This window comes from Eptatretus burgeri, chromosome 1, assembly GCF_056783735.1.
Source record: "Eptatretus burgeri isolate ZD-2024b chromosome 1, Ebu_testis_v1, whole genome shotgun sequence".
In the NCBI taxonomy this organism is placed as follows: Eukaryota; Metazoa; Chordata; class Myxini; order Myxiniformes; family Myxinidae; genus Eptatretus; species Eptatretus burgeri.
This window is the reverse complement of record NC_140961.1, coordinates 37146092-37170071: the sequence shown is the minus strand read 5'-3', so window position 1 is coordinate 37170071 and position 23980 is coordinate 37146092. Positions and strand designations below refer to the sequence as shown.

The following is a 23980-nucleotide window of genomic DNA, read 5'->3' as shown; positions in this document are numbered from 1 at the left end:
CTTTGGCCTTATCCTGGGAGATTCCAATAATGTTGAGAGCTTCAGACAATGCCAGAGAAATATAAAACTCTCCACACAATGCAAGAGATGCAGATGTGCTGCTAGGGTGCAAGCACATTGGGGAGAACATAACTCCATTGAGATACAGACAAAGCCTTGTAGACTGGGAATGGCTCTGATTGTTTCAAGGAAAGACTTGCAACGACAGAGGATGCCCAGTCTGTGGCTGGTTTTAGATGCCAGCTTTGCTACATGGTTGGCTCAAGCAATGTCATGGCTAATAATCCGGCCTAAAGGTTCAAGAGACTGAACCTCTTCCAGTGCCTGAACATGGAAATTGATAGGTGGGTTCATTTGAGGATCTTTCTGGAATGATAGGGTGAGTGTGAGATTTACCAGGATTGAAAGACATGCCCTATTTATCAGACATGCATCGAATCAATTTCAGATTGGCAGTGAGCTGTTGCCTGCTTATCAGAGGGATTGGTGTACTGCACCATACCGCACAATGTGGAGTCGTCTGAAAAAAGCAGGAGAGGGTTTTATGGAGCACCGGAGAGGTCGGAAGGCTTTACAGGAACAAAAACGGAATCTAAGACACTGACTGCCTTGTGGCACTCCAGCCTCCACTGGGAGAGTAGAGGAGAGGGTTTTATTCATAGCAACGTGTTGATTGCTTTAGTGGATGAAGACAGAATTTCAGGTATGAGAGTGGCCTTGTATGTCACTTGGCAAGCAAAGTAGGATGCCAACTATGCTGAATGCCCAGGATGTACAGTGCCTTCAGAAAGTATTCACACCCATCAACTTTTGTCACATTTTGTTGTTACAGCCTGAATTTAAAATGGCTTAATTTTTTTGTTTTCACCGATCTACACAAAATACTCCATCATGACAAAGTGAAAACATGTTTTTCGAATTTTTTACAAATTAATTAAAAATTAAAAGTTGAAATGTCTTGTGTCAATAAGTATTCAATCCCCTGCAGTCGATACTTTGGGAGTCACCTTTGGTAGCAATTATAGCTTCGAGTCTTCTTGGGTGTGTCTGTATCAGCTTTGAACATCTGGATTTGGGGAGTTTCTCCCATTCTTCCTTGAAGATTTGTTCAAGCTTTGTCAAGTGGGATGGGGAGCATCGGTGAACAGCAATCTTCAAGTCTTTCCACAGATTCTCAATGGGATTCAAGTCTGGGCTTTGGTTGGGTCACTCAAGGACTTTCACGTTCTTGTTCTGAAGCCTTCCAGTGTTGTTTGGCTGTATGCTTGGGGTCATTGTCCTGTTGGAATGTAAATCTTTATTCTGTCCTGTTGGAAAGTCTCAGGTCTTTTGCACTCTGAAGCAGGTTCTCCTCAAGGATTTGCCTGTATTTGGCTCCATTCATTGTTCTCTCCATCCTTATAAGTCTCCCAGTCCCTGCCACTGAAAAGCATCCCCATCGCATGATGCTGCCACCACCATGCTTCACAGTTGGGATGGTGTTATATTGGTGATGAGCTGTGCTCAATTTCCGCCTGACGTAGCGCTTTGCATTCAGGCCAAATATTTTAAGTTTTGTCTCATCAGACCACAGAATCTTTTGCCACATGCTCTCAGAGTCCTTCACGTGCCTTTTTGCAAACTCCAGGTGTACTGTCATGTGCCTTTTTCTCAGGAATGGCTTCTGTCTGGTCACTCTCCCATAAACCCTAGATTTGTGAAGTGCTGCAGAGACTGTTGTCCTTCTGGCAGATTCTCCCATCTCAGCCAAGGAACTCTGTAATTCTGTCAGAGTGGTCATTGGGGGTCTTGGTCACCTCCCTGACCAAGGTCCTTCTTGCCCAGTTGCTTAGTTTGGTCGGACATCCAGCTCTAGGAAGACTCTGGGTAGTTCCATATTCTTTCCATTTCCTGATGATGGAGCTCACTGTGCTCTTGAGATCTTTCAACACTCCAGAAATTGTTTTATACCCTTCCCCAGATCTATGCCTCATCACAATTCTATCTTGGAGTTCTACGGACAGTTCCTTGGACTTCATGGTAGAGTTTCTGCTCAGACATGCACTGTCAACTGAGGGACCTTATATCGAAAGGTGTGTTTCTATCTAAATCATGTAAAATAATTTGAATTGGCCACAGGTGGACTCCAATCAAGTTGTCGAGACATCTGAAGGATGATCAAAGGAAATTGGATGCACCTGAGCTCAATTTGGAATATCATAGCAAAGGGGTTGAATACTTGTTGATGCAAGACATTTCAGCTTTTCATTTTTAATTAATTTGTAAAATTTTCCAAAAACATGTTTTCACTTTGTCATTATGGGGTATTTTGTGTCGGTCGGTGACAATTTTTTTAATTTAATCCATTTTAAATTCAGGCTGTAACACAAGGAAACGTGACAAATGTCGAGGGGTGTGAATACTTTCTGAAAGCAGTGTTTATCTAAGGAGACGGTCCTGGCATCTTGTTTGAGATTGAGGGCCTCCAAACATTGCTGAGAGAGGAGCAGCAGCATGTCCATAGTTGAGTAGCCAGGACACAATCCATGCTGATGGTCAGACAACAGGCTGTTTGAAAAGAGGAAAGACTCGATGTCAGCATCAGTGATGGATTACATGATTTTACTTCTACAGTAATTTGAAATCATCTTAATGGTCTACATAGTTTGTTTTTGCACTATTCTTTTGGTCAGGACTCAGGAGTGATGTTGCTGACTTTGGGGCAGAAGAGAGGTGGCCAAAGACAGACCGACTGAATAGCACAAGCAGAGGACAAACAAGAACATAAGATTTGAATACATTGGAACCTTTTGCACTCCTGTGAATATGTTCTTCATCAAACTTGATGAACACCCATGATTTTCATCAAAATGGAGCACCTCTTGCTTGAAATGCTATAGATTTTCATCAAAATGTGGCATCTCTTTTATTTATTTTTTTATTGCATACATAGTCGAGGCTCGTGAAATAGCTAGTACACTGAACAGATCAGGACGTAACGGGATGCAAAAGGAACAGTAGAGACGCATGTAAAAAGAACATATGAAGAGAGAGGGGGAAACACCAACAGCATAGCTGAAGGCCAAAATAGGGGGAGGCAGACAAACAATGGGTGTGGGGAGGAATGGGGAGGGGGGGGCGGAAGAAGAGGATGCACAAGATGGATACAGAAGGAAACTCTCAAGAGGGAAAACTGGAAATTTGGAAGGAGGAGGGATTGGGGTGAAGGGGGGGGGGGTTAACAAGGGTACAAAAGATAAGGGTTTTGGACTGGGGACGATTTGGAATTGTGGTAAACAGCTGTCTTGAAGACCTGGAGGGAAGAATATGCAGGAATGCTATAAATTTCAATGCAACATGAAGAAGTTTCAAAATCCTGAGCCTTTCTTGTGTCGACTAAATTTGCTATTCTGCGTTTTCTCCATTATGAGTGGTTTTCATTGATGAAAAAAACACAACTCCCATGATCACATGAATTGCCCTGATATATGGGATTGAATGAGTTTGTGCTGAGCCATCTTCAGTTCACCTTCACGCACCAGTTTGTCTTTGGTGGTTAAGATGGTTCTTCCTTTTTATTATAATTTCTACTTTCTGTTCTTTTTTCTTTTGATTTTCATTCCCACCTCCTGGACTCTTCTTTTCTATTCATCCAACCCAACACCCAACCCTGCTTTCTTACTTCCTCACCTTTTCATCGTCCTCCTTCCCCCTACAAGCCCCCATTCTTCATGCTTCCTTCCCCTGCTTGGACTCATTTCCCGCTTCCCCCGCCCCCGTTCTACGCCGCCTAGCGCCTCCTGCCGTCCGGCTCGCTCCCTGCCCCGGGAGAGGCGGCTCTGGCTCTCGATGTAAAAGTTCTTTGATGTGATATAAATATCCGCGGCCCCCTTTGATTCGCACAAAGCGAAAAAATTAATCGCAGATGCCCCCAAAACTATTATCTTTCCGCGTCTAATTCCTTCCCTAAAAGCCACCGATCCTAGTGCCGGCCCTGCGAGCCGCCGCTCCACGCGCGTGGGAAGCTGTGTACGTTGGGGACCCCAGGCTGCCTCGTCTCCTGGAGGCGCCACTAGGACTTCCTTTGTCTCCTAAATCCCTCACATCATCTCATTCTCATCTCCTTGCATTATCCCCACCTTCATCTTGAACTTCGATCCCCCTTAACGCTTTCATCATCTCCATAATCAACTTCATCTCCTCGTTCAACTTCCCTTCAAAATGTATTTTCTCCATCACTCCCCCATCCACACCATAAATTTCCTCCGTCCTTTTCCGATCTCATCACTTTCTCCCTTTCAGATATTTCCACTACCCTTCCATCACTTTCATCTCTTCAATCCCCTCCTCTCAATCCTGTATATCTTTTTGACCCTCTTCATCTCCTCCATCACATTAATCTTCACCATCACCTTGATCTTTGTGGTTTCCTTCAGCTGCTCATCCTTTACCTTCTCTATTTGCACTATCTCTCTATCAACTTCTTCTCTTCAGTCATATCCTCTCCATCCCTTATGTCTTTTACACCTCTTTCATCACGTTCATCTTCACCATCTCTGATTCACATATTTGTCCATCGCATCCAGCAATTCATTCTCTTCTTTTTGTACGCTTTGTGAAAACAGAACTTGAAGAAATTAAGCAAAACAAGCAATTATAATTATGACAACTATTATATTGCTGTGTCAGAGGATCCTTTCAGGAAGAGTCAAAGTTTGCAGGTATTTTGTGCGATCACTCCGCCATCCTGTACGAATTTTGATGACATCTGGCTTCATTTTGTGATGGTTTTGCACTCTTTAAATTGATTTTTTTTTAAAACAATCACAAAGATATTGCTGAATAATTAATCTGAATTTCGTATGTGCAATAATTTTTACAAGCTTGAAACAAAGGAAGTAACAGTTACACCCAACCTGGAAGCCCTTTGAGTAACCTTATCATCTCAAATTTGGAAATTAAGTTCGACGGTGCTATTTTTTAATATGTAATCCAAAATTACACATGAAAACAAAACCGGATTCGATGTTAAACCGTGTTATTTTCGTTTCTGTGAAAAAGGAAATTGAAAGGAGAAATGTATTTCCTGCGTCTAACTTTACACACATCCAGATTGGTCCATTTGAACATCTTCAAGCGAGGGAAGTGAAAGCTGTGATGTTGGATGGAAGTTTAATTTGTTCATGCTAATTTTAATCAGAAAACATTGACTGGTATGAAGGAAAAAAAATTTCGGCGAGTAAGAAAACACTAACAAAGAATCACTCACTTGGCCATTGATGCATGAATGTAAAGTGTCAACGCACCCCACGATGGAAAGGGTTCGGGTTAGAGTTAGGGTTAGGGATCTGTTAGGGAAAAGATATTCAGCTATGAGATGAGACAATATTATTTACATGATTTAATGAGATATTAATTGCTTCGGTTTGATCACTTTGGTACCTAATTTTGTAACTTGAAAGGCTCGCTGTATAGCTATGATGGAAATGAGATTGAAATTATAGCAGCAGTGATGATAATATAATGATGTGCTTGGAAATAAAAGGGATGTACTTGAAAGCATCGCATACGAGAGCATGCAGATGCGTTTGGGAAGCGCTCATGATATTTAATCTCAGCAAGTGAGTGGAGTAAACAGCCAGAGGGCTGAACGCTCGGCGCCTCCTGCCATATGCCACGCATATGTGTCTCTCTCTCTCTCTCTCTCTCTCTCTCTCTCTCTCTCTCTGTCTCTCTCTCTCTCTCTCTCTCTCTCTCTCTCTCTCTCTCTCTCTCTCTCTCTCTTTCTCTCTGTCTCTCTCTCTCTCTCTCTCTCTCTCTCTCTCTCTCTCTCTCTCTCTCTCTCTCTCTCTCTCTCTCTTACTCTCTCTCTTACTCTCTCTCTTACTCTCTCTCTCTTTCTCTTTCTCTCTCTCTCTTTCTCTCTCTCTTTCTCTCTTTCTCTCTCTCTCTCTTTTTCTCTTTTTCTCTTTTTCTCTTTCTCTTTCTCTCTTATTCTCTCTCCTATTTTCTCTCTATTTCCCCCCCTCCCCATCTTTCCTCTGGCCCACTCTTTTATGTAAGGTTTTGAATTTAAGCTAATTTGGTCTTGCTCATGACGCATTGAAGCAGAAACACGTGGCCAAAGCCGAGTTAGCTTGCATCAATCCTTCCCGAAGATGTTGCTCAATTTGGACTTTTCTCTTTTGATTATTGAATTCAATCTGGTTGAGGTTTCTGTCTATTGATTATAATATAAATGAAGATTATGTCACCCAAAATGTGTTGCGTTATTCAAATAAAGAATCCTGCTTCACTCTGCTTCCTGGTACCCAACATGTGAGGTGGTGTCAAACAATATGTCAGGTTGATACTTTGAGAAAAGTCTTCCTTCAAATCGATTGATGTTTCGTACAATCTATTTCCTTGGCTTTTAATATAACCTGACGATACAGAGGAACATTATAAACCACTGCTCCCATTCTACCACACCCAACTCATTTACTTCCTCATCCACTACTTATATGATCAAACCACTTTTCAAATTGTTAGACAAACAAGCACACGAATGATAGTCTGGCGTGTTTTGATCCAGCAAAAAGCTCACGCCGCTTCTCAGATTCACAATCGGTATTCGAAAGCCGTCACGGCTAAGTGTCTTATGAAGAGTTAAATTTATGTGAAGTCAAACGTTGGCCTATCATCAAAAATGGCATGACGTATGTAACTTCGATCTTTTTAAACATGTATTGTATGTCATGACAGATGATACTCCTGCAATGAAGCTTATGTAACCAGTGATGTCAGAAAGTGAAATACTAATACGAGTACCGTCATTGTGGAGTTTTCAAATAAATTCTTCATGGCATCTTGCAAGATGCAACCGTCATTCTTCAACTGAACTATCTGGTGGCTTTTGATTCAACGTGCAGTTCAATCCTTTAAAATGGCGTCACAGTATCTGAAGAAACACCCTCTACCCCCAATATGTCCAATTAACATTACCTTGAGAAATGTTTTCATATAATTTGTCAATTCCGCTACGTCTCAAGCCCTGTGCGGTATCAGATAGAGCTTGTTTGATGTTATTGCAGCCACTTGTCTGCCATTCTGGGTGGCCGTGTTTTTGGCCTCTGGGTCAATGCCTTTCGCTATAGTATCTCAGAGGTTCGTTTGGAGGATGGGTGGTCACGGTTACAGATCATCTAGAATATTCGTGGTACCACAGTGGTTGCTCGTTTTGATGATAGAGACTTTCGCGTGGGGATTCACTATTGCAATTACCGTAACCCATGCCATCACCAAGAAGTTCATTCATAACCCAAGTCTTAACCTATGCACCATCCTAAGGCCGAACCCCCCACTGCCTTACAAACAAATAACCGAAGCCTTTGTGTATGTCTCAGCCCACACGACACACGGTGCTGCCTGTGCGTGTTCCAACACAAACAGCCGGGTGCCAGGACAGGCAACAAGGAACGCTGAGGGCTGGTGAACCCACCCACCCCACCAAAACCCCGAAACTTCATTGGGTCCATGTACAAAGGCCTTCTATCCTAGCACCCGTACTACGCACTACCAGGCTACCATGGCAGTTCAGTGATGACTTATGGTGCCAGCGTGGTTAGGCCGTTTACACTTCTAGTTGATCTGGAGTCATAATTAGAAACTGACCCATGAAGGAAACTGGGAATCGAACATAAATTATGATATATATATATATATATATATATATATATATTTTTTTTTTTTTTTTTTTTTTTTTTTTTTTAATGAACTTAATCTGTTTGATCACAGATTGCCGATTACGGTTCGTGTTTTGGGGATTATAGTTTTTATGGTCGTGATTCGTGTTTGGGATTGTGGTACCAAAGTGTACAGCTGAAAGCTTTTGAATTCCAGGTAAATCAGTCAAAAAGTACTTTGAAGTCAGGTAGGAAGATGGAAATTCAATATTATTTGATGGAGCTAAGCAGTAAATAATGCATAAATCTATTTAATTAGCATTATTAACATATACCGTAAAAATATCCAAATAGTATAATCATGAAATCTGATCTTAAATCCTGGAGCCTTCCTGTGCTGCCACGGCGATTACACAAGGAATAGTTTTCATGACACAAAGGTTTTGACCTGAAATACAGAACAGGGAATTGGTGATTTGGACAGGGTACCAGCATCATGGGATCTTTTATAACATACACATTGACATGGTTGGTCATGACCTGTTCGTCTTGGGGACAATGACCACTGCGATTCCAGTTGCGGCACGTGTCTCCTTCCAGCCACTGGAAACGTTTCCGTGAATTATAACGACAAGACCAGAAGAGAGTCTGTAGTTCAAAGAGAGAATATTAGGAACAGGAGTAAGGAATGGCTATGTCACACATGCTGGTCCAAATATATGGCCTCTTTCTTTGTAGCTAATCAGGCAAATGTGATATATATATATATATATATATATATATATATATATATATATATATATATATATATATATATATATATATATATATATATACACTGTATACACCCATCCATCCATTGGGACCATTCTCTGTGCAGAGCATTGATGCTGCTTGAGCAGTCTTCTTGGCTATTGGACACAATCCTGGACGCGTCACCACTCCGACACAGGATACCAGCATGCTGGCACTCATTTTGCCTACCTCGGAAGCATTACAGGCAGAGTCAACCCCACCTGGTATTAATTCATTAGCCGAGTGGGATTTCAACTCAGGATATATATATGTGTATGTATATGTATATATATATATATATATATATATATATATATATATATATATATATATATATATACAAAACAGCAGGTGCATTGCAGAAAACAGATATTCATATCATGAGTTGATTGTATTGTATGTCCATATCGCGTGGTAGGCATATTGAGTGATTGAAAAACATATGAATTCAGTAAGTTGGCACAGTGAGAAGCTATCTGCATTCATTGTTGCAAGGGATATGGTGTTTCTAAATAGATCATTGTGACAATGAGGAGTTGATGATGTCACTAGTAAAATGGTTTGCTAGTTGCCATCCAGCTGGGCCGTATTGCATGGCAATGTGCATTGGCAGGCGGCATCTGAAGCTCACAAACAGCGGCAGAATGTTATAACCACGCCAACATGGCGCCTCAAAAGCTCCACGAAGTCATGCCAGATCAAAGGAAACCCGCAGGCAGGGCCTGGAACGCCTTTCGGAGGCGCTCCTTGTGTTTACCTCTCAAACTGGGATCTACAGTGGTTGAACTCACTTGTGCTCCTTCAATGCTGCTACACATGGCTCTCATAATTAATTAGCTTTTTCATCCTGTACATGAACCTCTGCTGACTTGAGAATTGTACAGTTATAGAAATGTTACTCGCCTGCCCCCCCCCCACCCACTTGCTTCTTTATTCCATCCTCCTGTCTGCTCGAAGACCCCTTTCTGACTCACCAAAGAGAAACATTTCAAATGATTACATATTTTAGGGGCTCAAACTTCCTCTGCGGGTGCCAGGATAACTCATACGGTAGCACGCTCGCTTCTGAGCTCAATTCCTGATGGAATTGGATTTGACTAAAAATCTGCTTCAAGTACACTCAGCAGGAGGCAAGTTGCATTGCGAAGTATGCTGTGATTTACAAGAGAGGCCAAGCAGGCTGTTCTGTTTGTAGCATATAACGTTAAAAATTCCAAGGTATTTTTCGTTAAGGACATCTTACACAATCGTTTTGTGGACCATGCATATGTTTGATCTCTTTGCTTGGTAAAGTTAAAATGAAAAATAAAACTAGAGAATAAATTTTGGTGGGAAAGGGGGGGGGTGGGTTGGCATCAAAAGGGAAGGTAGGGAGCTGGGGAGAATTTGAGAGAAAAGGGAGAGGAGGTTGGGAAAGTACAAGTTCAAGGGAAAACGTGTACTTACATCACATAAAGGGGGAGTTGTGGGGGGGGGGGGATAGGGAGATTGCGACGGTCAACAATTCCGCCATTTTTGAGGATGTGATCAATATAGATAGGTCTAGATTTCATTTATATTTTTGCCATCGATGACGTCATCACTAATGGGATTTATTCCTGCGAGCTATTTCTCATAAAAAGCTGGGAATAAGAATTATCGAGAAAATGTTTTAAAATCATTTAATTTTCAGACAAAGAACAAGGGAAATCTTCCAAAAATTAAGTCACATTACACCTTGAACTAATTTTTGACTTTATGAGTAATTTCATGAAATACATTGTTATATAAATATGGTTATTATTCATATGCACTTGTATCGACTTGCATGCACTGTGAGGCTAGTAAGCTCTCCTTTGGGATGCTATCATTACAGCAGCAGGATTATGAGTGGGCCATGTTGCCTTGGGATCCCATATTACAATATAATGCGTTTATAGAACAACATATTCAGTACTTATATGAACTCCAGAATCAGTACTATTCTGAACCTCATAATCAGCACATATCTCACATGAAGTCCATAATCAGTACTTATCTTACATGAACTCTATAACCAGAACTGAAATGAACACCATAATCAGTACTTATATGAACTCCATAATCAGTACTTATATGAACACCATAATCAGTACTTATATGAACACCATAATCAATACTTACATGAACACCATAATCAGTTCTTATATGAACACCATAATCAGTACTTACATGAACACCATAATCAGTACTTATATGAACACCATAATCAGTACTTATATGAACACCATAATCAGTACTTATACGAACACCATCATCAATACTTACATGAACACCATAATCAGTACTTATATGAACACCATAATCAGCACTTAGATGAACACCATAAACAGTACTTATATGAACTCCATAATCAATACTTACATGAACACCATAATCAGTACTTATATGAACACCATCATCAATACTTACATGAACACCATAATCAGTACTTATATGAACTCCATAATCAGCACTTATATGAACACCATAATCAGTACTTACATGAACACCATAATCAGTACTTATATGAACACCATAATCAGTACTTACATGAACACCATAATCAGTACTTATACGAACACCATAATCAGTACTTATATGAACTCCATAATCAGCACTTATATGAACACCATAATCAGTACTTATATGAACACCACAATCAATACTTACATGAACACCATAATCAGTACTTACATGAACACCATAATCAGTACTTATATGAACTCTATAATCAGCACTTATATGAACACCATAATCAGAACTTATATGAACTCCATAATCAGCACTTATATGAACACCATAATCAGCACTTATATGAACACCATAATTAGTGATTATATGAACTCCATAATCAGTACCTGTTTGTGGTGTTTATGTCCGGGCGGTGTTTGTCTGTGGATGCATCTGGCCGGTGTTTGCTTCCAAATGTGTCCGGGTGGTGTTTATATCCGGACGGAAGTTTGTCTTTGGATGTGTCCGGGCGGTGTTTGTTTCTGGACTGTGTATATCTCCGAACACGTCCAGGTGGTGTTTATCGTATAACTGGAAGAAAATGGATTTCAGACATTATTTTGTTTCCATCTTCACTGTTATTTGATGCAGAAGCATTTTGATGAGACAGTATGAATCGTAATTAACGTTCCACCGCACGTCTGCCTTCCCTACCTCTCACCTCTCCCTGCCTTCCCTTCCCCCACCACTCCTCACTCTCCCTTCCTCCTCACTCCCCCACCCCTCCTTCCTCTTGCTCCCCACCCCTCCTCACTCCTGCTCCTGCCTCTCTCCCCCCCCCAATCCACCTTCTCACTCTCTCCCCTCTCTCTGTCTCCTCCACCCCTCTCTTTCTCTCCGCCTATTTTTCTCCTCTCACCCCTTTAGTATTCCTGTCAGCGAAGTGAGGGCTCATCCAGGATTAAGATAAGCCATGTCGACCCAAGCCATCTGCAGAAGCGTTATCCAGTATTCACAATCTTTATGCCTTCGATTTCAGTTTTCCCTTCAGTATTAAACAAAGATGAGCAAATACATATTAAAAGGTTGCAGCCGATAGTGGTCACGGGCCTTAAGAAGGCCATAGCATGTATGGGCCTCAGGCCTCGAACAATTTCTTTCTCCAAAGTGATCGCGTTGTTGTTGTGAAGGTAATGTTGTGGTAATATTGTTGCGGGGCCAGGCGTCGGCGACGAGCACGACCGCTAGATGGAGCCGAAGAGTCGACTCCGCCGATCACCCGGAATTTAGATCGTACTTCTTCGGAAAACTCCGAAGAATACGGGTTCCTTATCGGTTCGTGAAGCGTCAATATTTCTACCACGTGGTACAGGGTTATTTGCCAATTTTCAAAATGCCTAGATATCCACGTGGCGATTTACCGAGTCTTCGCACCCTCGACGGCACCCATACGGAACGAGCCGCGAGCGTACTCGCCCCGTGTGTGACCTGAGCGGACGGTCACCAAAGTCCCGTCGGTCCAAATGTCCCCTTTACAGCGGCAGAACGGCCTTGCTAATTTTCCAACACGCAGCACGCTAAGCCAATGGAGGAAAGGACACGAACGAGCTGATACATTTCACAAAAGGGATATTTATTAAACAATAGGGAAATGAGGGGAGCACGTAAGGGCAGAGTTATCCGAATATTGATAAGCACGTATGTACAGCAAGGCACTTAACAATTCATTACTTAGCAGACTGGTGCCACAAACACACACACGCACACACCCAAAATAATCGGACCAAAAGAGGTCTTTATTGAGGCCTCCAGCTCGGAGAGCGAGCTGAAGACTAGATTCTGCCTCGGACCTGTCCACCTCGTTTGGTCTTCGTGCGGAGTCGAACCGGGCACCAGCGAGGGCGAGCTGAATCCAAACACCGGTGAGCCGCGGTCAGTTTCCCGAGCTTTGGCGGATCCTCTCGCGCTCCAGAACACGCGCTGGTAAAGACAAGGCGCCAATCCTTCCAGACCCGCCCGAGTAGACTCAGCCAACCAACCACCAACTCCAACCACCAACCACCACCCAGGAACCAAGGAACAAGAACCAAGAAGAACAAATAAGAAGAACCAATTTCTGTCCCTTCGTTCCCTTTTTATTCCTCCCGGGTGGTGCGGCTCGCTTCCGGCGTGGCTTGTTCGCCGTTGGTAGGGGCTGTCGCATTCCATTTCTTGGAGTGCCCGAGCGAATCGAAGGGTGGGGCCTGACCTTTCCCCTACTTGGTGGGTTCCCAAGCGAATCGGTGGGTGGGGGCTTGACCTTTCCCCGACTCAGCGCGTGGAGAATTCCGGGAGCAGGGGGTTTTCGGTGGTGTTGTTGTTATCGTTGGTGTTGTTGTCATCGTTGGTGTTGTAACAAAAGAAAACCTGACTATTAAAATAACTTCACAGCGCATGAACATTTATTCACCCATTGAACAAGGGGATGGATTCTAACTAGAAGCACATACTTATCGAAATAACTAAGCTACGAGGACAGCTGTCTGTCTGTGTCCACAAGGCTTCCAAATTCGTAACAATATATCTTTTTCTGGTTGCGATCCTGTTCTTGGCGGTGTCGTTGTTGTTGTGAAGGGAATGTTGAGGTAATATTTTTTTTCTGGATGCGATCCTGTCCCTGGACGTGTAGTTGTTATGATCAATATAATGATTTTATTGACATGTATCTCAATCTTACTTTGTGAGTCAGGTTGTTTCGTGCATATTGCCTTCATGGTTTGAAGTGTACATAAGGAGAGACCTGTGATGATGGAACAACAACTACACAAGATGTACAAAACCACCCAGGTGGGTGGAGACTCGTAGGAAGAAGAGGAGGAGGAGGAGGTTGAGCTGGAAATTGTGTGACTCAGGCAAGAAACAAGACATTTTGGAGAAGCAACTGAGATGTTGGGTGTCGTTTCTCTGGTTTCTGTAGATGCTCTGGCTGAGGTGAGTGATCTCACCCTGAAGAACACATCCTATGCCACGCTCGAGACTGTGGTTGATCAGTGCCCCAGGCGAGATACTCTTCTTGTCTTGGGGGGATTTCATTGCATTCTTCTTCTTGCGTATGGCAGCTTCGCTGCCGGGGTAGCTATCATTTCTTGGAAGCGCAACTGTTTCGCTGATGCAGTGCCCCACCACCAGTACACACTGGTACTCATTTCGCCGACCTCGGAAGGATGACAGGCTGAGTCAACCCCCTGGTGTATTAATTCAGCAGCCAACGGGGCTTGAACTCAGGACCTAAGGATCCCAAGCCACCATCATAACCACTAAGCCAACACCAGGCTTACTTCATTGCATTGACTGGAACTGATAGGGATGGTAATGACACATATGTTGATCCCCATGGGTCTGGAAATGTGAACCAGAATAGTACTAAGTTCCTTGACTTTGCAAGAAGTCATGGACTTTGAGTGGCTGCTTCATGGTTTCAGCGCCCACAAGCTCATCGCTACTTTTGGTATTCCAACACTGGTGGGGCGGCAAAGGTGATTGACCATGTGCTCATTGATTGTCGCTGGAGGATGATCCAGAACTGCAGGGTCTACCGGAGTGCTCATTTCCTCAATACGGACCACCGGCTTGTTGTCGCAACTCTTAAGTTGCACCTTCAATCCTGGAGAATGGTACCATCCCAGCCTAGGCTGCATGTTGGCAAGCTAAAGGATGAGAGGGTAGCTGAGGAGTTTGCGAACAAGCTGAGTGGAGATTTGGGGGGTCTGGGTGCCTTGGGAGGTCCTGAAGAGTTGTGGAGTGCCTTCAAGACCACCATCCTTGATGTTGCCGGTGGATGTCTTGGAACTCACCGCAGGGCAAAGAAGAATTTTGTATCTCAAGGGACACTGGGTAGCATTGACCAGAGTCGCAGGGCCAGGCTGAATGGCAAAGCTGAGCTGTTCAGGGAGTTGAGGCATAAAACTGTATGTGTGCTGAGGGTGGACAAGGAGGCCTATGTGCGAGGAATCTGTGAGGGGGTAGAGCATCACCTGTGGTCAAGTGATTCTCATCCTGCTAACAGGGGAATTCACGCATTGCGTTCCTCCAAGCCCGTCCCTCAATGTACTGTAGTTAGAGTTGAGGGTGGTGGGCTCTTGACAGAGGAATCCAAAGTGAAGGACCATTGGGCCGGTTACTTTGAGCGGCCATACCAGGCTGATCCACCAGCTGTTGAGTTGGATGTCAGGGGTGTTACTATCCCTTTTGCTGACCCTCTAATCAACTGTGATACACCTTCATTTGTGGAAATCCAGGCTGTGGTGAACCGGTTGAAATGGAGTAAAGCTCCCTGGATCTGTGGCATCCATGCTGAATTTCTCAATACTGGTGGAAATGCTGTACTCATGTAAATTGCATGCAATTCTGTGCTCTGCCTGTAACACAGGCATCATCCCAACTGACTGGAAGAGGGGCCTTGTTGTCCCTCTCTGGAAAGGCAAGGGAGATCGCCAGGACTGCAACAACAACCGAGGGTTGGCGGTGCTCTCAGTGCTGGGCAAGGTCTTTGCTCGGATAATTCTTGATTGGGTTTGCCACCATCTGCTTGAGTACCAGCGCCCAGAGCAGACAGGCTTTACACCAAAGAGGTCAACGATTGACCGTATCCTTGCCCTTCGAGTCCTCACCAAACGTAGACGAGAGTTTCTGCAGGGGCTGCTTGCAGCCTTTGTTGATCTCTGCAAAGCGTTTGATTCAGTGAATTTGGATGCCCTCTGGACGATTCTTCGTCTTTGTGGGGTGCCACCAAAACTCATCAATCTGATGTCTGAATTATACTCTGGTACTGAGAGTGCTGTGAGATGTGGTGATACCATCTCCGACATATTTCCAGTTGTTGCTTGGGTTCGTCAGGGGTGTGTACTGGCCCCCATACTTTTCAGTGTTTGTGTGGACTGGATTCTGGGGAGGATGTCAGGGAGATCAAGCTGTGGTGCGTCGTTTGGGAATGTCAAGATGAAAGACCTTGATTTCGCAGATGATGCAGTCATTTTGTGGAGACTCTGAAGATCCTTTTTGGGGTCCTCGAGGTGCCGAATGAGGATTCGGAGCCGCTGGGATTTTGGGTTTCATGGGTGAAAAGTAAGATCCAGGTTTTCAATGACATCTGGGATGCTGCTATCTTGTCTGTATCTGTTTGTGGTGAGGATGTTCAGGTCACGGAGAGATTCACTTACCTTGGCAGTGATATTCATGTCTCTGCTGGCTGTGAGCCAGAAGTCAATATATCGTCGACCGAGAATTAACAGGGTCTATCTGACATTTCATTCAAATTTAGAAGAAGTCCATGTAGAAGGGCAACAGAGGAAACTAAGTAAGATTATTTTATGTAACCTTTATATGTACCTGTTATGTAGCACACGATATGAAAATAAAATGTTTTGAGATAGCGGCAATTCCACTTTGAAGTTTTGATTTCATTTTTCTCAAACTTTAAAAAAGTGTAGTTGGACCCTGTTAATTCTCGGTCGACGATATGTCTGGGTCAGGCCTGGGGAGTCTTGGATTCACTGGATCATCTGGTGTTGCGCTGCCGGTACCTGTGCAGGAGGACAAAAGTCTGAGTCTTCAAGTCCTTGGTACTTCCAGTCTTGCTCTATGTATGTGAGACTTGGGCTCTGACCAGGGATCTGAGACAGAGACTTAATTCCTTTGGTACCAGGTCTCTTTGGAGAATCCGTGGCTATCGCTGATCAGACTTTGTGTCCAATGAGCGGTTGCTGAGAGAGATATAAATGAGATTTGTGACCTGCATAGTCCGTGAGCATCAGCTGCGGCTGTATGGACATGTGGCTCGTTTTCCTGATGCTGATCCTGCACACCAGATTCTCTCAGCGAGGGAGCCTCCTGAGTGGAGGAGGTCAATGGGCCAACCACGTGCCTCATGGTTGCAGCAGGTTGATCCGCATCTCAAGGAGATGGGGATGGGCCAGGCATCTGCCTGGGGGGTGGCCAGACGGAGGCCCCTCGAATACTGGTGGAAAGTGGACGCAGCGACGTGCTGTTGTGGCGCATGCTCCCATACGTGACCTGACCTGACCTGACCTACTGAGACAGCCAAACCTCGACACTCTTTCACTCTTTCCCGAGTTATACGAATAAACATAACAACTATTTCTTGTTTTGACCCACCATGGAATTATAGTAAAGTGAGTAATTATTACCTTCGCAAACTTTGTTGCGAAGGTTATGTTTTGATCACTGTGTATTTATTTATTTATTTGTGAATATGTGTGTTTGTTTGTTTGTTTGTTTGTTTGTTTGTTTGTTTGTTATTCGCATAACTCCAAAAGTATTGAACTGAATCGCAGCAAATTTGGTGGGATGATTGGTTATTATCCGAGGACCATTTGATTAGATTTTGGGAGCGATCGGGTCAAAGGTGACCTTTGTGACCTTCGCAAGCACAAAATGATGTATTACATGCAAAATCGAAGATTTTTTTCAAGTATATTGGTCAGTCGATTTTGCTATTATGTCTGTCTGTCTGATTATCACCTACAGGTCACAATTTTAAACCGATCTTCACGAAACTTCACCACATTAGTAGAGTTTGTCATAAGGAATAACCCTCTTGTTTTTGAGGTCAAATGGTCAACATAGGCCAAAGGTCAACAGCTTTGGTGAGATTTCTAAAATCCTCAATTTTCATCTGATTGATTTGAAATTTGAAGAGGATTTATATTTCATGTCACAGAAGTCAACTAGCCAATTATTTTGGAGGTCAACATCGACCAAAATGTCAACATAGGCCCAAGGTCAACAACTCTGGTGGTATTTCTAAAATCCTCAATTTTCATCCCATTGACCTGAAAATTTTGCACATCCGGTCACTGAATTCAACCACCAATTATTTTTGAGGTCAAATTTGTTTTATGCATTTTGCAAGTGTCGTGCTCTGCACGACATCTTCTTCTTGTTCGTTTATTTGTGTCTGCAATTCCCGTTATTTAAGAAAACAGTCAAGAACCTCCTGTGCCTTTGCCTGTTCATGTCAATATTTGTGCGGTGTGTTGAAACTTGCTGGTGGAATCAACGCTACATGTTAAATGAACACTCCACATTAACTGATGCCAGTACAGTAGTTGTTGTGAATGTTGAGGTACTGTTTCCTTTTCCGAATGCAATCCTGTTCTTGGAGGTGTAGTTGTTGTTGTGAAGGTTATAGTGTTGAGGTAATGTTTATTTTCTGGATGTGATCCTGTTGGAAGTGTTGTTGGAGTAATATTTCTTTGTTCTGGATGTGATCCTCGTCTTGGAGGTGTAGTTGTTGTCATGTTGAGGTAATGTTTATTTTTCCGGATGCGATCCTGTTCATTGGTGGCAATGAAAGTCCTCAAAAACGCTCCTGAAATTATTTATTTTCTCCAATAATTTAACTCGTGGAGCGTGCAGTGTTCTTAAGGCATTGATTCAAATAGAAAATTGAATAGGGGATATGAGTTTTGGGTACCATCAATGAAAAAGGTGGAACACCACAGCTTTACTTCATCGTTCATGGCAGAAAGGGCCACCACCACCCGTGTGTGCCCTGGGGCCTCCACCATCATAAATCCAGCACTGTGTATAATCACACCTGTGCATGTACATGTATAATCACGATTCATGAATGTGTACGTGTACGTGTGTACTGGTTGGCAAGTCAAGAGTCTCCAAGACTGAACAGAGCCTTCTCTTGTCCTGAGGCATTCATCTTCACCCCAGCAAAGAACCAAGACTTATGGTACAAGTCGTCTCCTTATCCCTGGTCCGTTTCCCCCTCCGTCCCCGAAGTGGCGACGATGTTGATCTGCGCGACCTCCAGTGTGGCCTTCAGGGTATGCCCGGTTTCAGTCTCATCCTTCCTCGGTCTCATCTCAGTCTCATCCTTCCTTGACGGGATCGAGTTGGAAGCCAACAAACTGCAAGGCCAGGCCTCGTCCCAAAACCGTATCGATCAGCGCAACTCTGGGTGCCACTTGCGCAGCCCTTGGCCTCATGAAAGCTGCCATCCTCGGCTCGGTTCTCACTTCCATCAAAGTCGTTGTATTCGGTGCTGTCCTCGATCCCACAAAAGTTGGCCTCTCTTGTCGGGCAGATTTTGGCAAGAGAGTCACCAAAGCTTGAGCCTTCACTCCCGGCAGTATGGGGTCAACAAATCCCGCTAAGCTGAAAGCCCAGGCCGCATCACAAATTCTGTCTTCCCCCTCGCTTTTTTCAAAAGCTCCCCCGACACCTTTCTACCTCAATCCATCCAACTCACCCGTCTCCCTCAATAACCACCCCCCTGCCCCTCCCTTTCAAATCTCTCCCCTCATTCCCCCTTCTCAAAGCTGCCCCCCTCACAACCACAAAGCTGCCTCCTTCCCCCACCCTCTCTTTTCCATCTCACATCACTTTGCCCCCTCTCTTATTACTCCACACTGCTTCACCACCTAGCACTTTGTCCTCCTCTCCATCCAACCCACTCTCCCCTAGCTCTTATGCAATCTCCTATACACTTTCAACAACTCTCACGACCTCCACCTCTCCTCCCTCATCCTACCCTCCCTCTCCCCTCAATTACACCCAAGGCCTCCTTCCCTCCCTCCTCTTTAACAGTTTGGACCTCAAACATCCGGGGCCTTTGCTCTAACCTGACTGATCTCTCCATACAGGTTGCCACTGACAAACCAGACATAGTCTGTTTAACAGAAACTTTCTTCCTTCAAGACGTCTCTGACTCCTTAGTTTCTCTCCCTGGTTACTCCCTCCTCCAGTATGATAGACCTGAGCCTCGTCCTGGCAGTTGAGTTGCTCTCTTTATCAAAAAACCTTATTCCTCACTCTCCATGCACTGCCCCCACTCCTCCACACCCCCCAGAAATACCTCTGGCTACGTCTTCCCCTCCTCCCCCACCTCTTCTTTATATGTGTTGTACCGTCCACCAAACAGTGATGACTCCATTGATATCTCGCTCACCGATAACATGGACCAACTTCTATCCTCTCATCCAAACTCTCTCTTCCTCATATATGGTGACTTCAATTGCCATTATGCCAGTTTGCTGGGTATGGGTACCTCTCTCATCTGCCATGGCTCTTCACCAAAGGACTTCTGTGACTCATTGGGACTGACACAATCTGTCAACTTCCCGACCCGGATCTCAGCCAATTCCATCTCCTCTGGATTTGATTTTGACCAATTTCCCAGAAAATGTCTGCTGTTCTTCTTGTGCTCCAATCTGTTCGTCTGACGATATGTTGTTAAAGTGGTCATCTCTCTGGCTGTTATTGGAGAACCACCTCAGCGCCGATGAGTCGGGAATTTCACTCAGGCCGACTGGCAGGATCTTCAAGCAGCCATCAAACTTCTAGACTGGTCTCCCATTTCTACTCACTGACATCAACTCATCCTGGGAAGTTTTTTGAAAAAAAATTTGCTCTCTTATCTCTCTCTCATTCACAGATTTATCCAATCTCATCTTCAGTTATCCTCTCTTTCCTCCCGCCCATGGTACGCTGAAGCTTGTGGTGAGGCTGTTGTCCTGAAACAGCTTGCCAAATCCTACTGAAGACAATCTCAGTTCCTTCCACAAAGCTCAGAATAAGTGTGTGTCTACCCTCAGAAGAGCCAGGAAACAACATCTTTCTCATCTCAAGTCTGAACTCTCATAACTGTCTCCCTCCTCCAAATCCTGGTGGTGTCTGGTTAAATCTGTTTCTGGTGTATGTTCTCCCTCCATTCCCTCCCTTTTACTTCAAATGGCTGTACAGCTGACATTGCACGTGAAAAGGCTGAATGCTTAAACTGTGTTTCCTTCTGAATCTTGTGTCCAAAACCCATCACTTTCTCTACCCACCTGACCCAGTCGCACCCAACTGTTCCTGGACTCTGTGTCCTTATCTCCTGACAAGCTGGAGAGCTTGCTGTCAAACCTCGAATCAGATTCTGCAACCGGTCCAGACGGCAGCGTCCCTTGTGTTCTAAAAACCTGCTCTGCTGCTCTTGCTCACCCTCTCTCTATCCTATTCCCCCTCTCTCGGTTCTATTCACCCTCTCATTTACTCAAGGACACCTTCCATCTGCTTCGAAATCGGCAAACATGACGGCTCTGCATAAAAATGGTACAAAAACGGATTCCTGCAACTGCAGACCAATCAGCCTTCTCCCAATCATCAGAAAGGTCATGGAAGCCATCATTGCTTCTGACATCAAATCCTTCCTCTTCTGCAATGGCTTGATTTCTGACCATCAATTTGGATTTAGACCAGGTCACTCTACCCTGCACATGCTGCTTCTGCTTTCCCAACAATGGATGGAGGTCCTAAATGCCAAACATGAGATCGGAGACATCTCTCTTGACATATCGCGAGCTTTCGACACAGTCTGGCACCCCGCACTGTTCACAAAACTCTCTTATGATGGTATCCAAGGCAATCTCCACTTATGGCTCACGGACTTCCTCTCCTGTCACAGTCAACGTGTGGCTCTTAATGGAATTCTCTCATTTCCTCTTCCTGTCCAGACTAGAGTTCTTAAAGGCAATGTTATTGGCCCTGTGCTATTTCTGTTTTTCATCAATGATCTCTCTGACTCTCTGGAAAATCCTCTTTATCTCTCTGCTGATCACTCCACCCTCTGCCGTACCATCTCTCATCCCTTTGATCGGCAGGCAGCAGCCTCTTCGCTCTGCAGACCTGGATAAAATCACAAGAAGGTCAAACACTTGGAACATGTCTCAATCCTGACAAATCTCACCCTCACGATGTCTCTCTGAAAGGACCGTCTGGAAACCCCCCTATATACTTTCTCAACAATCCCCTTGAAGAAGTCCTTTCATTCAAACTTTTGGGCCACACTATCTGCCACAAGCTTTCCTGGGAAAGCCACATCTCCAAGCTGGCCTCCAAAGTCAGTCGCCAACTGGACATCTTGCATCGTACAAAGCGCTTCCTTGGCACATCTTAGCTTCTAACCACTTACAAAGCTTTGACCCACAGTCTCATGGAGTACTGCCCTCCCCTCTGGGGTGGTGCTCCTGTCTCACACCTAGCTCGGCTTCACGCTGTGGAAACCAAGGCTTTTAGGATGATTGGTATCGACCGTGATGAAGCTGTCTTTGGTTCTCTCACCCTGTCACCGGAGGCAGGTCGGTGGTCTTTCTGTCTTCTACCGTCTCCTCTCCGGCCTTGACCCCTGCTGCTCTATCTGTGATCTGTCCCCCCCCCCCTATATTTCTGCAGGGTGCTCAAGGTCTGCCAAAAACAACCTTCTGGTGAAATTGCCAAAATCAAGAATCACTGCTCACCTTTACTCTTTAATTTCTCTTTTTTCCCCACCTCTGAAACAAACTCCCACACACATTCTCTTCAATCCCACTCCTCCCTCCAGGTCTTTAAAAACATCTTTTCACCACCATCTCACATCTTTCCCCATCCAAAATCTTGATCTTTTCTACCCCCGTTATTCTGCCTCAAACCCACCCCCTTCAAGTTCCCTGTTTTCCTTCCTGAAAGTCCCTGTCATACCATCTTGTTTACCCTGTATCCCGCCCCATCCCTCTCCCTTCCACAGATCTCCTATCTGTATTTCCCTCTCCCGCCCCTTGTCTCCTGCCTTGTTATATGTTCTGTGTGCTCGCTCTTACATGAGCCTCGACATGGTGTACAAAAACAATAATGGCGTGATACCGGGGGGTCTCCTGCATGATCCTCGTTCCCATCGAAGCTGCCATTTTCTGCTCGGTCTTCGCTGCCATACAAACTATTGTATTTGACATGGCCCTCAGTCCTTTCCATCCCTGGTGAGAGGGAGGCGACGAAGCATCCCGCCTCCCCCTCTCTACGTGTGTGTGTGTGTGTGTGTGTGTGTGTGTGTGTGTGTGTGTGTGTGTGTGTGTGTGTGTGTGTGTGTGTGTGTGTGTGTGTGTGTGTGTGTGTGTGTGTGTGTGTGTGTGTGTCGAAAGATGCTTAGACCTTTCACTTACATTTCACTCTAAATCATGGAACAGAGATGGTGGTAAAGATAATCCCGATAAAGTATTCCCCTTGCACATCAATGGTTTGTGCTTTAAGTTGGGACTGAATCCAAAGCATCAATTGTAAACTCAGGAAGCAATGGCAAAGGAAATTTTATGACTTGGCCCAGCTGGAAGTCATCACTTTTTCCCCACTTGCAAACAAGCAGTGTTTACGCATACAATATTACCCTGACTATACTGTCAATAAATTACATAGTCTACCTCTTCAGCGTCACATGTAACAAGATGACTTACTCCGACAGGTCCCTGACAATCTCATGATATGACAATCTCACCTACTCAAAAAACACACAGACCGTGCATGTTACACTTACCACAGACTAGCAATGGAAATTTTCTGACTTTTCTCATCATCCACTCTCAGCCATTAAAAAAAGCCTGAACATATAGAATTGATCATGTTATTGTTGAACGACAGTTTATTCCAAGTGCATTTTTGGCACGAGGGATGTGCAAAACACCTTATTTCATGTTTCCACATAACGTAATCACCTCATGCAATAATCATGCAGCACGTGAAATTCATGTATGCTTAGGTTTTTAGAGGAGACATGAGGCATTCTGAGCAAATTCCTACCAATCTTTCTGAGACACCATTGTGTGGATCATCCAAAAAAACCACACTGATTACATTATTTAACAATCAATTACAATGTCAGAAAACATGAGGAATCAAATCATTTGACACTTTCAAAGCAGGGTCTTCCTTTTAGCCATTTTGCAAGGCTCTTTAACGTGAGGAGAGTAATTGGGTATGACCTCAGAAGATGCAATCAAACCACTGGATTAACAAGAGATATTCCAAGAAGTGGACATCTCAGGATAATGACTCCTGCTCAGGACCGATACATTCACGTGACCTAGATCTCACAGCATAAGTGTCAAGACCGTCTTGAGGCATCTCCATGATGCAGGGGGAGCTGTGTTCGCCATCCTGCTCAGCATCCAAGATTTGCACTGCAACACATCCAAGCACGCTTGCAGTTGTCAAATCAGCTTGTCTGATGGACACGGAAGCAATGTGCAAGTGTTATGTTCAGTGATTTAATTCAAGCTTCTCCTTGAAAG

The 23980-nt window shown here is 44.2% G+C and overlaps 1 protein-coding gene across 2 annotated transcripts in view; it reads left to right on the top strand.

Annotated features, from left to right (window-relative positions):
• The window catches only part of LOC147034261 (uncharacterized), a 231089-nt gene that overhangs the window by 198923 nt on the left and 8186 nt on the right, over positions 1-23980 (top strand). The gene's annotated exons all lie outside the window — the stretch shown is intronic.